A 15,821-nucleotide genomic window follows, 5' to 3' on the forward strand; every position below is an offset into this window, starting at 1 on the left:
ACAGCCTCAGTTCAATTTTATACAACTTTAGTAAGAAAAGATTCATCAGGTAATTTGTGAAACATTATATTTTGTCTGAGAATTTTTCAGCAGTGAAAATTAATATACAGGGACTACACCTTTACCTGGTTTCAGTAATATAAATATAACTAAGGGGGATAAACCTTCATATGCTTCCATCTCACTTTGCTCTAATTTTACTTCCCAAGTGTGAAAACTCTAGGTTCAAAATCTGAGGCCAGAATATGTACGTAATTAAATCTAAGAAGAAGAGAAGTTTCACAGATGTGGTTTGTGGTTCTTAATCTGTGAGTTCCTGAACACTTACCTAGGTGATGAATGTGTTTGAGACTAAGGACTAGTTGTTGATACTCTTAAGAAACAAGCTTGAGAAGGTGACTTAGTGGTTGTCTTCATGGGCAGTCAACTAGTCTTTTATACATAAAGGTATATTAGGTTTACCTGTCTTCAACATTTTGCCAAAAATATCAGAATCTGCATATGTGATACAGTTCATGGTAGGTGGAGACCCTACTTAAAAAACTTTTCTGTTGACTTCCTCAGATAAATATGGTTTGCCCCAAGATTTACTCTACTCCCAGTTTGTGTTTGCTAGTTGTTGTGGTCTGATTGTGTCCTTTGGAAATTTGTATATTGAAATCCCAACCCCTAAAGACGATGGTGTTGGCAAGTGGGGCCTTCAGGAGGTCATCAGGCACCAAGGAGGAACTCTTATAAATGTGGTCACTGCTCTTAGGAAGGAAACCTCCTAGGGTTCTTCTGCCATGAGAAGACAGAGCAAGAACTCAGCAGTGTGCAAGTCAAAGGAGGACCTTCACCAGAACTCTAACCATACCAGCACCCTGATCCTAGACTGCCAATGTCCAGAATTATGAGAAATTTCTGTTGTTTATAAGCCACCCAATCTGTACTATTTTGTTATAGCAGTCTGAATGAAGTAAGATACTGGTAACAGACTTTTTTCTTGCTGTTTAGTACCAGTGCAGCATAGTGTTTCATCTTGAGTTGGATCAAAGATGTAGCTTATGTGCAGTTTCCCATGGAAGAATTATTTTGATACACGTCATTAGAAATTTTATAGATTCGTTGTTTTGATAATATTTCAAAAGAATGAAAGGAAGAAAAAGAAACGTGTTACATTCTTTGATAACCACAATACAATCACATAAACTGTGTCTAGAAAGGAAATCAAAATGTTTGAAAGCCAAGAAAAGTAACCTTTATAGTCAGTCGTCCATATTCGTGGGTTCTGCATCCATGAATTGAACTGTGGATCTAAAATATTAAAATAAGAATTCCAGAAAGTTCCAAAAAGCAAAGCTTGAATTTGCTACACAATGGCAACTATATATACACTATTATTATTCTATTTACAACTGCATAGTATTTACATTGTATTAAGTATTGTAAGTAATCTAGAGATTCTATGCCACTTTATGTAAGGGATTTTATGTTCTTAGATTCTGACAACTGTAGGGGGGTCCTGGAATCAATCTTCAGGAGATACCAAGGAACAGCTGACTATAGTGATTTGGTACTTATTAACTTTTTGTATAGTAAATTTGGTAGGGTTGCATTTTCATGCATTGTTTATCGTACTTATAGGACATATGTATATACAGTATAAATGTGTTATTAAGGTGGTTAATAAATGCATAAGCTTTTGTGTAAGAAGGCTGGCAACATTTAATTAGTTGGCTATCGTTGCTTTGAGCCTTAAGGAGCTTATAAACTACGCATTGTGGACAGTCTTGTATTTTATTAAGGAATGACCATTGATTTTCTTGCCATATATTGGTATCATAACTAAAAATATACTTGCTACAAAACTTGTGATTGGTTTAGCTTAATTCTAGCTATGTTGAGTAAGTGTTCCTTCATTAGGTATATGCTGTCAGTATTCACAAATGAGTAAACACATGTTTGGAATAAAACACATTTATTGTTGATACTTCAATTTGTATTTTATACAGTAGTTTTAATCACATTTAGCATTAGCTTTTGGTTGACATAAAATAACAAAATAAAAGAAGGTTTTTTTTCTCCCTTTTTTATTATTGTGGTAAAATGCACATAAAATTTTTACCATCACCACCATTTAAAAACATACAGTCCAGGGGTATCAAATATATCCACATTGTTGAGCAGCTATCACCACCATCCATGCACTCAACACTTTCCATCTTGTAAAACTGAAACTCTGTACTCATCAAACAGTAATACCGTTCTCCCCTCCCAACCCGACCCCCCCTAGCAACCACCATTATACTTCTATCTGTGATTCTGTATACTCCAAATGCTTCATGCAGGTAAAATGATATCCTCAAGTTTTATCCATGTAATAGTATATGTCAGAATTTCTTTTTAAGGGTCTATCATATTCCATTCTACGTAAATGCCACATTTTGCTTATCTGTTCATCCATCAAAGGGTGCATAGCTTATGCCCACATTTTAGCTGTTGTGAATAATACTACCATTAATATGGGTATACAAATGGGTATCTTTGAAGCTCTGTTTTCAATTCTTTTGGATATATAACCAAAATGAGGTGCTGGAACTTAACAGTAATTTTGCTTTTAATTTTTTTGAGGAACCACTCTGTTTTTCACGCAGGCTGTACCGTTTTAAATTCCCACCAAGAGTGCACAAAGGTTCCAGTGTCTCCACATCTTCCCCAACGCTTGCTGATTTTTGGTGTGAGTAGCGTGTGGTGTGTGTGTGTCTTTTTAAATAAATATATTAGTCATGCTAATATGTGTGAGGTGGTATTATAGTTTTGATTTGTATTTCCCTAATGATTAGTGGTGGTGAGCATCTTTTCATATGCTTATTGACCATGTGTGTATCTTCTTTGAAATGTCTATGGAGTTCCTTTGCTTATTTTTGAATTGGGTTGTTTTTCATTGCTAAGTTTTAGGAGTTCTCTGTGTATTCTGGATATTAACCTCTTATCAGATACATGCTTTCCAAATGTTTTCTTCCTTTCTGTGGATTACACTCTTATTCTGTTAATAATGTTTTCTAATGCACAAATTTTAAAATATTCATGAAGCATGATTTGTCTATTTTTGCCTTTACCTACGCTATTGGTGTCATACCCAAGAAATCATTTCCAAATCCAGTGTTGTGAAACTTTTTCCATGTTTTCTTGTAAGTGTTTTAGGTCTTTGATTTAAGTCCTAGATCCATTTTAATTCAATTTTTGTGTGTGGTGTTGGGTAAGGGTGTAACTTCATTCTTTTGAATGTGGATATCCAGTTCTTCACTATTTATTGGAAAGACTGTTCTTTTCCTCATTGAATGATCTTGATACCCTTGTCAAAAATTGTTTGACCATTTTGCAAAGGATTATTTCTGGGCTCTATTCTCTTCTTCTGGTATATATAACTCTCTTTATGCCAGCACCACACTGTTTAGATTATAGTAGCTATGTAGTAAGTTTTGAAATCAGAAAGTGTGAGTCCTCTAGTTTTGGCGGGGGTGGGGGTTGGTTCTATTTTAGGATGGCTTCAGCTTTTCAAGGTCCTTTGAGATTCTATGTGAATTTTAGGATGTTTTTTTCTGTTTCTGCAGATAAAATTTTTGGGAGTTTTATACTGATTGCCGTGAATCTACAGATGACTTTGGGTAGTATTTGACATCTAAAAGATACTGTCTTCCAGTCCATGAACATGGGGTGTATTTTGATTTATTTTTGTCTTAACTTCTTGCAGCAGTGTTTTGTAGTTTTAACTGTGTGAGTCTTTTACTTCTTTAATTACTGAGTTTTTTAAAAAATGCTATTATAAATCGAATTGTTTTTGTAATTTCTTTTTCAGATTGTTCACTGTGCATAGGAATGCATAGGAATGATACCTCTGTGTTGACTTGTATCTTGCTACCTTGCTGAATTCATTTGTTAGTTCTAACATTTGTGTGTGTTTGTGGAATCTTTAGGGTTTTCTACATATAAGATCGTGTCATCTGCAAAGAGATAGTTTTACTTTTTCCTTTCCAATTTGGATACCTTTTATTTTGTTTGTTACTAAATTCTCTGACAAGAACTTCCAGTACTAGGTTGAACTAAAGTGGTGGAAGTGGGTGTCCATGCCTTGTTCCTGATCTTAGAGGGAAGTTTTTTAGTTTTTTACTGTTGAGTATGATTGATGTATACTGTAGGTTTTACATCTATGGCTTTTATTATATTGAGGCAGTGTCATTCTATTCCTATTTTCTTGTGTGAAAAGGTGTTGAATTTTGTCAAATGCTTTTTCAGCATCAATTTGATCATGTGTTTTTTACCCTTTGTTATGTTGATGTGGTGTATTACGTTAATTTATTTTTGTATATTTAACCATCCTTGCATTCCATGTCTAAATTCCATTTGGTCATGGGGCATAATCCTTTTAAAATGCTGCTGCATTTGTTTTGCTAGTATGTTGTTGAGAATTTTGTCATTAACATTCATAAGGAATAGTTTTCTATAGTTTTCTTGTGTCTTTGTTTGGCTTTGGTATCAGGGTGATGCTGGTCTTATAGAGTAGGGTAGGAAGTGGTCCCCACACTTCATTTTCGGGGGTGGGTGTTGAGAAGAATTGATGTTTTGAATCTTTAAATGTTTGGTAGAATTCGCCAGTGAAGTTATCAGGTTTTCTTTTTTGGGAGTTTGTTTTTTGTTTGTTTGTTTGTTTGTTTTTTACTGAATCAATCACCTTACTAGATAAAGTTCTGTTCAGATTTTCTACTTTTTGTTAGTTATTCTTAATATGTTTCTTGTTTTTAGGAACTTGTTCATTTCACCTAGGTTACGCAATTTGTTGGCATACAATTGTTCATAGTACTCTCATAATCTTTTTTTCTGAAACCCTATGGCGTCAATAATCATGTTCCCACTTTCATTTCTGATTTTAGGAATTTGAGTCTCATATCTTTCTCTCTCTCTCTTTTGTCTGTATAACTAAAGTTTGCTCAATTTTATTGATCTTTTGGAAAAACCACATTTTCTCTATTGTTTTTCTATTCTTATTTTATCTGTGTTCTAATCTTTATTTTCTTGTTTCTTCCTAGCTTCTTTTTTTTTTTTTTTCTAGTTTCTTAAGTTTTAAAGTTAGATTGTTGATTTGAGATCTTTCTTGTTTATTAATGTAAGCATTTGTAGTTATGTATTTCCCTCTTTTCACTGCTGTCTTTGTGTCACAACTTTTGGCATGTTGTGTTTTTATATTTATTTGTTTTCAAGTATCTTTTAACTAACTTTCTTGTTCTTTGATCCTTTGGTTGTTTAAAATTTGCTTTTAGAATTTCTGCAATTTTGATATGTTGGTCTGTGTAATATATGCACATTTTATATTATACACTGACCGTTCTTTTGTTTACATCTTTTATTACAATTTGACGTACATAGTATAGTATATATTTGTACATTTGTGTCAAGACAATATTGAAAATAGTTGCTACCAATCTCATCTAGTTCAACTCAAGATGAATGTGAAGATGGAGTTCTTTCTGCTGCTTGAATTTATTACATAAAATGGCTGTGAGGGATATACAACTGTGTTATATGCTTAGGAATAGCTTATAGCTTTAATATTAATAGCTCTGGCCTGTTATTCTCTGGTTCTTAGTAAGTCCTTTTACTATAGTTAATGACAACTAATTAGCACCAATTTAATAGGATGTTTTCTTTCATATTATATTTGGGATACTATAACAAAGTCAAATGCAGACTAATTGCAATTAGAAAATAAAATATAAAATAGCTGCTTCCATTGAGTACATTTTATTGAAGTGTAGTTGATTTATAATATTATATTAGATTTAGGTATTCAACATAGTGACTCAATGTTTTTATAGATTAATCTCCATTTAAAGTTATCACAAAATGATAGCTATATTTCCCTGTGTTGTACAATATATCCTTGTTGCTGATTTATTTTAAATGCAGTAGTTGGTGTCTCTTAACCTCATACTCCATTTTGCCCCTCCCCTCCTCCCACTAGTAACCATTAGTTTGCACTCTGTGAGTCTGTTTCTGTTTTATTTTATGTATTCATTTGTTTTATTTTTTAGATTAGATTTCACATATAAGTGATAATACAGATTAATTGTCTTTGTTTGACTTATTTCACTAAGCATAATACTGTGTAGGTCCACAAGTCAAGTCCGAGTTGCTGCAAATGGCATTATTTCATTCTCTTTTATGGCTGAGTAATATTCCATTGTATGTATGTACCACATCTTCTTTATCTGTTCATCTGTCGTTAAATACTTAGGTTGTTTCCATGTCTTAGCTATTGTGAACAGTGCTGCAATGAACATTGGGGTGTGTGTATCCTTTTGAAACATGTTTTTCTCTGGATACATGCCCAGGAGTAGGATTGCTGGATCATATGGTAGCTCTATTTGAAACTCTTTTTAAAAAGTGTTGAGGAACTTTCCCACTTAAGAAAATTTGGGGGTTTAATAAACCCTAAAATTGTCAGTTAAGTAAAAAGAATATTCTAAAAACTTCTGTTTTTCCTTGATTCCAGAAATTTTATCTTTTCCAAGTTTAGCCATGCAAGTCAGTTGGGCACATCTCCTCTTATTTGCCATGTGAGTTCTCTGCTAACCCAACACATTTTTACCTCCCTTTCCTGCTACAACCGATGCCCACATAAACACACAACAGTCACTAGGCTAATGCCTATTGTGCAGCCATTTAGGACTCTGCTTGGTCCATAAACTCCAATAGCCATGGTATATGTTGGTGGCCAGTGGCTTAATTCAGAAGTCAGATTCCAGCAGGACCAGAGACAAATCCTGATGGCTGGCTTGTGTTTATTCAAGGGTGTGCTGCTATGGGAATCCCCAGTGGAAAGCATTTATTTTTTTAGTGATGTGATATAATGGATAGAGTATAATAGATACATTAGTGATGTGCTATTTCCTAAAGGTAAACATTTCTAGGAGACTTTGCCTATTTAAGTGTTTGCGGGGGTTTTGATAATATGAGTTGTTAGTTGTTAGTGTTTGGAATTGTTTTTACCTTTAGGATGCATAATGCCCAAGAATTTGTATATATGGAAGCTAACAGCCCAGCCTCTGTCTTGAAGGTGTTGCAAAAGTGGGTGAAGGTGTTGGACCACTGCCTTCTCCATGAGTCCCTTTAAGAGAATATCGTCTGCATAGTACCACAGGTGTATATATGTGAAGGAGCAGTGAATTATGGTTCTGTTGGCAGATGTTATGTGCCACAACCAGACTGTTACATAACTTATTGTAAAGCAAATGAACACATGCCTTCAAATGTGAAGGTTAACTGTGGCTATGAGGACTTGGAGATAAGAATTGAATAAAACATATTGACCAGATCTGTGACTACAAGGTAATCATGCAGAATTCTCTGGATGTCTTCAGTATTCTCAGATAATATTGGATTCTGGTGCTTTAGTTGGTGGAACCACTGTAAATTGTGATGGTTTACTGAAGGTGTTATTCACATGCTTATAGCATTTCTCTTAGAACTGTTTTTGCTGCATTCCATAAATATTTATATATTGTTCCTATTTTTGTTTGTCTCAAGGTACTTTTTATTTCTGTAACTTTTCTCTTTGATCCATTGGTTTTTTCAGGAGAATGTTTAATATTATGTATTTCTAAGCTTTCCAGTTTTCCGTCTGTTATTGATTTGTAGTTTTATATCATTATGGTCAGAGAAGCTACTTGGCATGATTTCAGTTCTTGAATATGCTAAAACTTGTGTTGTGCCCTAACATATGATCTATCCTGGAAATGTTATGAGCTTGATGAAAATGTGTATTCTGCTGCTGTTGGATAGAATTTTCTGCACATATCTATTATGTTCATTCGATCCATAGAGTTGTTGAAATCAGCTACTCTTTTTTTAAATTAATTAATTAATTAATTTATTTATGGCTGTGTTAGGTCTTCATTTCTGTGCGAGGGCTTTCTCTAGTTGTGGCAAGCGGGGACCAGTCTTCATCACGGTGCACGGGCCTCTCACTATCGCGGCCTCTCTTGTTGTGGAGCACAGGCTCCAGACGCGCAGGCTCAGTAATTGCGGCTCACGGGCCCAGCTGCTCTGTGGCATGTGGGATCTTCCCAGACCAGGGCTCGAACCCGTGTCCCCTGCATTGGCAGGCAGACTCTCAACCACTGCGCCACCAGGGAAGCCCTCTGCTACTCCTTTATGATTCTCTGTCTGGATAGTGTATACATTTTTGAAAGTCAAGTATTAACCTTACTTACTATTATTATGTTGCTGTTTGTTTCTCCTCTTAGTTCTGTCTGCATTTGCTTCATATATTTAGGCATTCCTAGGATGAGTGCATAAATATTTTCAGTTGTTTCATGTTTTTGATTAATTGACCCCTTAATATTATATATAAGCCTTCTTTGTCTCTCTGTTCCATTTTTAGTTTAACATCTATTTCATAATGTAAGTATGTTATATTAAAATATAATAAAATATGTTATTTTATGATATAAGTGTGTTACTCCTGTTTAGGTTTCATTGTTGTTTAAATTTGCTCGCATACTTTTGGAACTTGGCTTTTAATCCACTCAGCCATTGCAGGTCTTTGGAGATTTTAATTCATTTTTGATTAAAGTAATTATTGATAGGCAAGTTGCATTGTGGTAGGTACTATTTGCCATTTTGTTAATTGTTTTCTGTTTGTAGTTATGGTGATTTTTAATGTGTGATGTTTTTTCTTTCAAGTAAACCTGTTAGAGAATTACACACCACCATTATTATGTTAGAAAATCCAATTTTGACTCTATGTTTACTATTACCAGTGAGTTTTACATTACCTTCAGATTTTTTTTTACAATTTTAATTAGTATACTCTTACACTGACTAAAAGAACTCTCTAAGGCAGGTCTAGTGATAATGAATTTCCTCAGCTTTTGATAATTTGGGAAAGCCTTTATCTCTCCTTTATGTTTGAAGAGTAGCTTTGCCAGGTGTAGTATTCTTGGTTGACAGTTTTTTTTCCCCTCTTAATATTTAAATATATTATCCCATTTTTTAAATTCCTTTTCCCCCCCTTTTTGCTCCTCTGGCTGGATAAATTTAAATGTCCTGTCTTCTAGATCAGTGATTCTTTCTTTTGCAAAACTAATTTTACTATTGTAGACGTCTATTGAATTCTTCAGTTCAGTCATCTTATTCTTTAGCTCTAGGATTCTGTTTGGTTTTTAAATATTTTCTCGTAAGTTATTGTCCTCATTTTTTCATGCATTATTTTCCTAATTTTATTTAGTTGTGTGTCAACTAAATAGACAACTATTTAGTTTTCTTGTAGTTCACTAAACTTCCTTAAGTGAATTATTCTGAATTCTTTGTCTGAAAGTTCATAGATCTCCATTTCTTTATGATCAGTTACTGGAGTTTATTAGTTTCTTCTGATGACATAACTTACCTGGTTTTTTTTGTGTGTGTGATCCTTGATTCCTTATATTGATATCTGCACATTTGAGTAATGAGGCTCCTCTTCTATACATTACAGGTTATTTTTGGCAGACATAGTTCTTCACCAGCTAGCTAAGTTTGGGTTTCTGGGTGTCTCTGCTTGGGTATGTGCCACCTGTTATTATGGTCTATGGGGCATGACAACCCTTTCAGCTCTGCTAACAAAGATCATCATTGTGCAACTGGTTGAGAAGAGTTGGATAGGACTGCTGGTAGTCTCCCTACCCAAGTGAGGTTGTAGGATAGGCCACATATTTTCCTGGATTCTCTGATCAGGCTTACTAGATAGTTAGGACTGAGTACTCTATTCAGTAGTTGATGGGGTATGAATTAGCTTCCATACTCTAGTAGGGCAGCAAGATGGTTCCCAGGACCTGTACAGCTTGTTGTATGGGGACCAGCGTGTATGGCCAGAATGTGAACTAAATTCCCTCATTGGATGAGGCCATAAGTTTTGCAGGTGGGGAAGCTGCAGGCTCTGTTCCCGTTTTGAGTGCCACTGCCTGAAGGGCTGTTGAATGGGCTATGCAGATTCCCAAGTAAGGTTTCCTGGTTGGACATGTTTAAGGCTATATTCAGTGAAAAGCATGGATACAAATTAGATTCCTTACCTAGGTACAGCAGGAGAAGCAGCTCTAATGCCAGTAAATTCATTTGTGTATTGCCTTAAATCAAGCCGACTTTCACCCCAAGTTCCTTGACTGAACAGAGACACTGGCTTTGCTCTGCAAACTATTGGCTCCACCCACCCACCCCTTGGCTCAAGAGCCACTGGGCTACAGCAGGAGTTGTCTTCAGCCCTTCTGGTCATATGGTGTGGGAAAACATTCTCCACAGCGGGTGGACAATGTCTTATCTCACTTGCCTGTGTGGGAGGTGGAGAGTCTACTTCAGACAACTCTCAATTTTTCCAACAGACTTTCTAGGTGGGAGGGGCCAGGAGCTACGCTCAGCCTTGGCTATGAATTAACCTCACTGATTGTGTATAGCACAGAAATGCTCCAGGACCAGTACAGGCTTTGCTCTGTAGTCTAATAGGTATGCCCTGTCAAGTCTAGGCATGAGTGCTGCTGAGCCATATGGCTTCCAGGAGTTGTTGGCAGTCCTTCTGGTCAGATGGTGACAGAAGACACTGTCCACAGCAGGTGGGGATGTGATTCAGTTTCCTGCTTTGGTAAGGGAAAACTGGGCTCTAAGACTGGCATCCTTTGAGGCTCCAAAGCAGGCAGATCTGCATCCCAACTCACCATGTTCCCTGTCAGAGTGCTTACTTAACCTGGTCTGTAAATAAGCAAAGCTGCTGTTTAGGATTATATTATATTTGGGCTTTGCAGATATGGACTCAGTCTGCCAAGATCTCTTTGCTGGTCATTGCAAGCCCCTCCTCCCTACTTTGTCACAGTCAGATTTCCAGTGGTTGAGCCATGCAAATTTCCCTGCAATCCTCATGGTGCAAGATCAGAGTAGGAGTTCCTGCAAAGCAACTTACAATGCTGGGGAGAGGGGTTTGTCACCCTAGGTTCTCTTTCCTTACTGAAGAAACCAGGGGTTCAGGGGAGACCTCTCCTTGTGGTGCCGCACTGAGCTGGAGGAAGGGCAATGCAGTTAACGTGTAGTCACTTCTCTTACCTTCTAATGCAAGTCTGTCTTGGCCTTTGTGAGGAATGGGGTGCTTCAGTATCACCCCAATATTTAGGATCCTCTCAGTGGTGTCTCATATTGAATAGTTATTTGTTGTTCTTCTTGAGAGAGGGAGTGAAACAAACTTTGTCACCATATTGGTGATGTCAAAATCTTCTGAAGGTTTTTGATATTAATTCAATCTTTTTACTTACTGTACTCTATCTCTAATTCATAGGTCTAAGATTTCTTATTCCTTTCTTCATCAGTTTTTGTAGTTTCTGTGTTTCTAGTAGTATGTCCATTTTATCCCATTTATATAATTCGTAGGAGTATAACTGCTCATGGTAGTCTCTTGTAAATTTTTTTATTTCTGCATGGTAGATGGTAATGCCCCCAACCTTTATTTCTGATTTTTGTAATTTGAGTCTTCTCTTTCTTTTTCTTAGTCAGCCTAGATAAAAGTTTTTGTACTCTTTTAATGGTTTGAAAGAACCAACTTTTGAGTCATGGATTTTTTTTCCCCCCTGATTCCTAGTTTCATTCCATTGTAGTCATGGAATATGCTTTCTATGATTTCAAACTTTAAAACATCACTGAGTCTTTTCGGGGGACTTACATATGAGTTGGTCTATGATGTGAATGTTCCATGTGTACTAGAGTAGTATGTGTATTCTGCTGTTGTTACGTACTGACATATTTGTATGTGTGTGTATATATGATATATGTATACATAATTATCTGTTAAGTCTAGTTTGTGTGTTGTGTTGTTCAAGTCCCCTGTCTGCTTTTAGATATCTCTAGTTATATTCATAATAGAAAATGGAGTATTGAAGCCCTCAACTATGATTATAGAACATCCCCTTTTTTGTCACTATTTGCGTCATAGATTCAGGTGCATATATGTTTATCATTGTTAACTCCTGTTAATGGTTTGACTCTTTTATCAATAAAAATATCCTTTTCTCTTGTAAGTATCTTTAACCAAATTCTATTTTCTCTGATATTAATAGAACAACCCCAGCTCACTTTTGCTTTCCATTTGCATTGTATCTTTGCATCATAATGGAGAATACCTTTTGCATTTAGAGTGAATTTCTTGATGACAATGCATAACTGAATCATGTTTTCTTTGTCTTTTCTTTACTCTTTTAAAAATACATTCTGCCATTATCTGCCTTTTGATTGGTGCCAACTATAAATTGTCACTTGCCTTCTGGCACTACAAGGATTAGGTCACTGGCCACTGCAGTTGCTGACCTACAACACCCCCTGAAAGGAGTTCAGGGTGGAGATCAGGAATGAGGCACTCTGTGCTCTGGGAGAAACTGGCAGAACAGGCCTTCAGAGAGTTAAATATTTTCAGGAGAATATTTTTATGAACCCAAGTTCTTGCATCTCCTTATATCTAGAAAAGAACTAAAATTATTTTTTATGTTGAAACTTTATTACAAAATTATAAAGCAGAGCTCTGTAACAAAACAAAACAAAAAAAGCAGATTTGAGTTTGCTCTAACACGCAAGAAAATCTGAGAAATTCTTAATGTAAGTCACTTGAAATAAAACATTCACATCCAAAGCCAAGCAGAAAACCACTGCTTCCACCCAAAACTTTCCCTTTAGTCATGAACTAAACTTAACGATGGCACAAAGTCAGGCCTCAAGAGAAGAAGCAGAGATGCTCCATGTACCATCTCTTGCACAGAGGCTGGAATTTCCCAGCAGTTTGAAGGCCAGATGTTTTCTTGACTCTCAAGGTCAGGTCAGGAGACTGATAGCTTTCAATCCCTTCACTTAAAGAAGCAACTGTTAATGACTTCAGGTTTTTTCAACAGCATTTGTGTTTCATTTCTCACCAAAAATAAGTTTACCTGTTCAAATTCTGCCCTAAGGAGGATCACTATTGGTTTGGTAAGCTAGCACAGTTTTGGTCTGAAGAAACAAATGAATTTTAGGTAATGTAGCAAGAGACTTTAGCAAAGGTCAGTTAAAGCACAGAAACGAATACAGATGTGATGGGGAAGAAGAGAGCCATTTCTACCAGGGTAAAAATGGCTGATGGTTGAAACAGAGGCACATAGGGGGATTGGCAGGCTACAGGAGGAAGCGTGAAACTGTCTAAGTTCTCAGAGGAAGGGAGGAAGATATGGTCCAAATTCTGGAAAGTCCTCTCTTCATCAGTTACCATCATCACCCCAAGATCATTGAAACAGGGACTTGCTTGTGAGATCTGTACCAGTTCCCACTGGCCTCCAGCTCTGCCAGCCACAAAGTGTATCTCTGAAGCAAGACTGGTATGCCCAGAGGTGAAACAGCATCTTTGCTTGCCCTGGTCTTGGGAACACTGCAAATTTTCTTGTTAGTCTGCCCCTCTGCAAGCTGGCCAACTATGGACTCAGACACCTAGAGCTATGTCCCTATAAGGCACTCAAGAAGCTGGTACAAGCCCTCGGGATGGAAGACGTGTGCGGCTCAGATTACATACTGCCAGCAGATGGGACACTTTTCATGTGCTTGCCACACTTGGTGCAGGTGACCATGTGGCCGCACTCCAGCAGAACACAGTTGATGGGTGAGTCCATGTAGATATGACACAGATTGTCCTCCAGGCTGGATGGCACTGCTCCCCTGTTTTGGTCTTCAGCATCACACACCAGGTGCTGGAGTCCCTTCTGATCCTTGCCCAGCTGTGTCACCCTCTCCATCAGCTCTCACTTCTCACAGCAGCCCTGTATGAGCCAGTACCTCTTCGAGCTGCCACACAGTTAGACCTTCAATGTCCTCCAGATTAGTCAAGTGATACCGAGAGGTCTTCTGGCCTCGGATGAAGCTGTTCTCTGCATCAACAGTCTGGGTCTCATCCGCAGCAGGCGCTCTGGCTGTGCTCTCCAGGTTCCTCGTGGTCCTGGAGACACATGTCCATTCGCCTGCTGCCGATCCCCAGCCTGGGCTGGCGTGAAGAAGGGAGGCTGGGTAAGGTAGGAGGTACTGTGCTGGTGTGACTCTGGGTCAGGAAGTCCCACTGCTTGGGGAAGTCTGGGGACAAGGTCGGGGTGTGAGTCCAGACCTCCTGGGAGCTTACAGGCTGCTGGCCAAGAACACCAGTTCCTCTTTCTCCTGGCACATTTCAGTAGAGATGTCATGGAAGCTGAGGTAGTCCCTCAGCTCCTTTACCTTCATCTTCATGAGCTCCTCTCACTGAAAGGCTGTGGCTCAGAAGCATTGGTGGAGAAGGCAGGGCCGTTCCCCACTGGGCTGGAACAGGTCGAGCAGAAATTTTTCTTGCAGTCAAAACAGGTCTGCTTCTTGGCCATGCTTATGTAGTGGGCCCCACAGGCCTTGCAGCTTGGTTCTGAGCCCATGGGGGAAGGGAAGGAGCTGTACCCAGGGTTGGAATAGGCCTGTGTCATGGCTCTCTGGGGCAGTGGGTTTTCCTCAGGCTGTCCATTCAGGCAGAACCAGTTGCATCAGGTTTCCCACATGATAAAATCTGCCCCTGGCCGTCTGCCCAGCCCATACCTGGCAGGGGATGGCAGTGTCCTGATCCAGGCCATGGACGACTCAGGTAGGGGCGCTGCAGGCTCCACTGGGTCAGCATCTCCAAGGGTGAGGGGGTGGGGGGATTGTCACGACATCCTCACAAGTGGGCCCAGGAAGTTGGCCAGCACTAAAATTATTAAGAGTGACGTCTGCTCCTTGGGAGTAGCAGCAAGCTTCTGCCAAAATCTGTATTTACTACGCATACCCTCCTTCACTAAAATCAAAGAGAATACTGATCTTCCCCTCTATATCTTTGAAGCAGTTTCTCAGAGGTATCTCCTCATTTTGCACCTAATAAAACTTAACTCACAACTCTCATGTGCATTTTCTTTAGTCAACATTGGAGAGTTCAGTTCATGTAAATTTAGAGTAAATACTGATAATTAATTTACTGTATGTCTTATACCTTTTTAGTTTCTCCATTCCTCCAAAACTAGTCTCTTATGTGATTAAATGATATTTTTCCTAGTATGCCTTTTTGATTTCCACTCTTACCTTCCTGCATATCTAATTATTTCATTGATAATTACCCTGGTGATTATAATCAACATCCTAAATTTATAACAATTGTACTTGAGTTAATACCATTTAGAAAGAAAAGTATTGCCTCCAGCAGCCAGGCACAGGGAACAATAGTTGGGAAAACTAATCACAGCCCTCCAGACCTGGGAAGAAAGAGGTTGGAAAAGGAAAGTCAGGAATCCGGAGTGGGGGGAGGGAGAGGAAATTTTAAAGTTGGGGAATTGGAAGGCCATGGGGGACTCATATGCATGAACACATGCTCAGAAAGTAACTAAGAGGACCCTAAGCTCTGACTTCCGGACTAGGAAATGGAATGACACACTTAAGATTATTTAAATATCAAAGTCATCTTGAAAAAATAAACAAACAGTGTCAACCCAGAACTCTGTATTCAGGAATATATTTTTAAGAATGAAAGAAATTAAGACAATCCCAGATAAATTAAAACTGAAGAAATCCATCAATAGTAGACCTGACCTACAGGAAATGCTGAGAGGGCGTAGTCCAGGCTGACATGAAAGAACATGAGATAACAGTTGAAAGCATACAAAGAAATGAAGAGTCATTGTGAAGGTCACTACATAGGTTAAATATAAAAGCCAGTAATAGTGCACTTTTTGTTAACACAAAAGATACATGCATAAAACGATTCTTGTAAATCT

General features: G+C 37.9%; 1 pseudogene across 1 annotated transcript in view; it reads right to left on the minus strand.

The window, feature by feature from the left end:
• LOC309653329 (E3 ubiquitin-protein ligase rififylin pseudogene) overlaps positions 1 to 15,135 on the minus strand; it is a 136,966-nt pseudogene extending 121,831 nt beyond the window's left edge. Inside the window, exon 1 of the transcript XR_014268799.1 lies at positions 7,881 to 15,135. The product of XR_014268799.1 is annotated as an E3 ubiquitin-protein ligase rififylin pseudogene (transcript). The remainder of the gene's footprint in view (positions 1 to 7,880) is intronic.
• Positions 15,136 to 15,821: the final 686 nt, after the last annotated feature.

This window comes from Balaenoptera physalus (assembly GCF_965194825.1).
Source record: "Balaenoptera physalus genome assembly, chromosome: Y".
Lineage (NCBI taxonomy): Eukaryota > Metazoa > Chordata > Mammalia > Artiodactyla > Balaenopteridae > Balaenoptera > Balaenoptera physalus.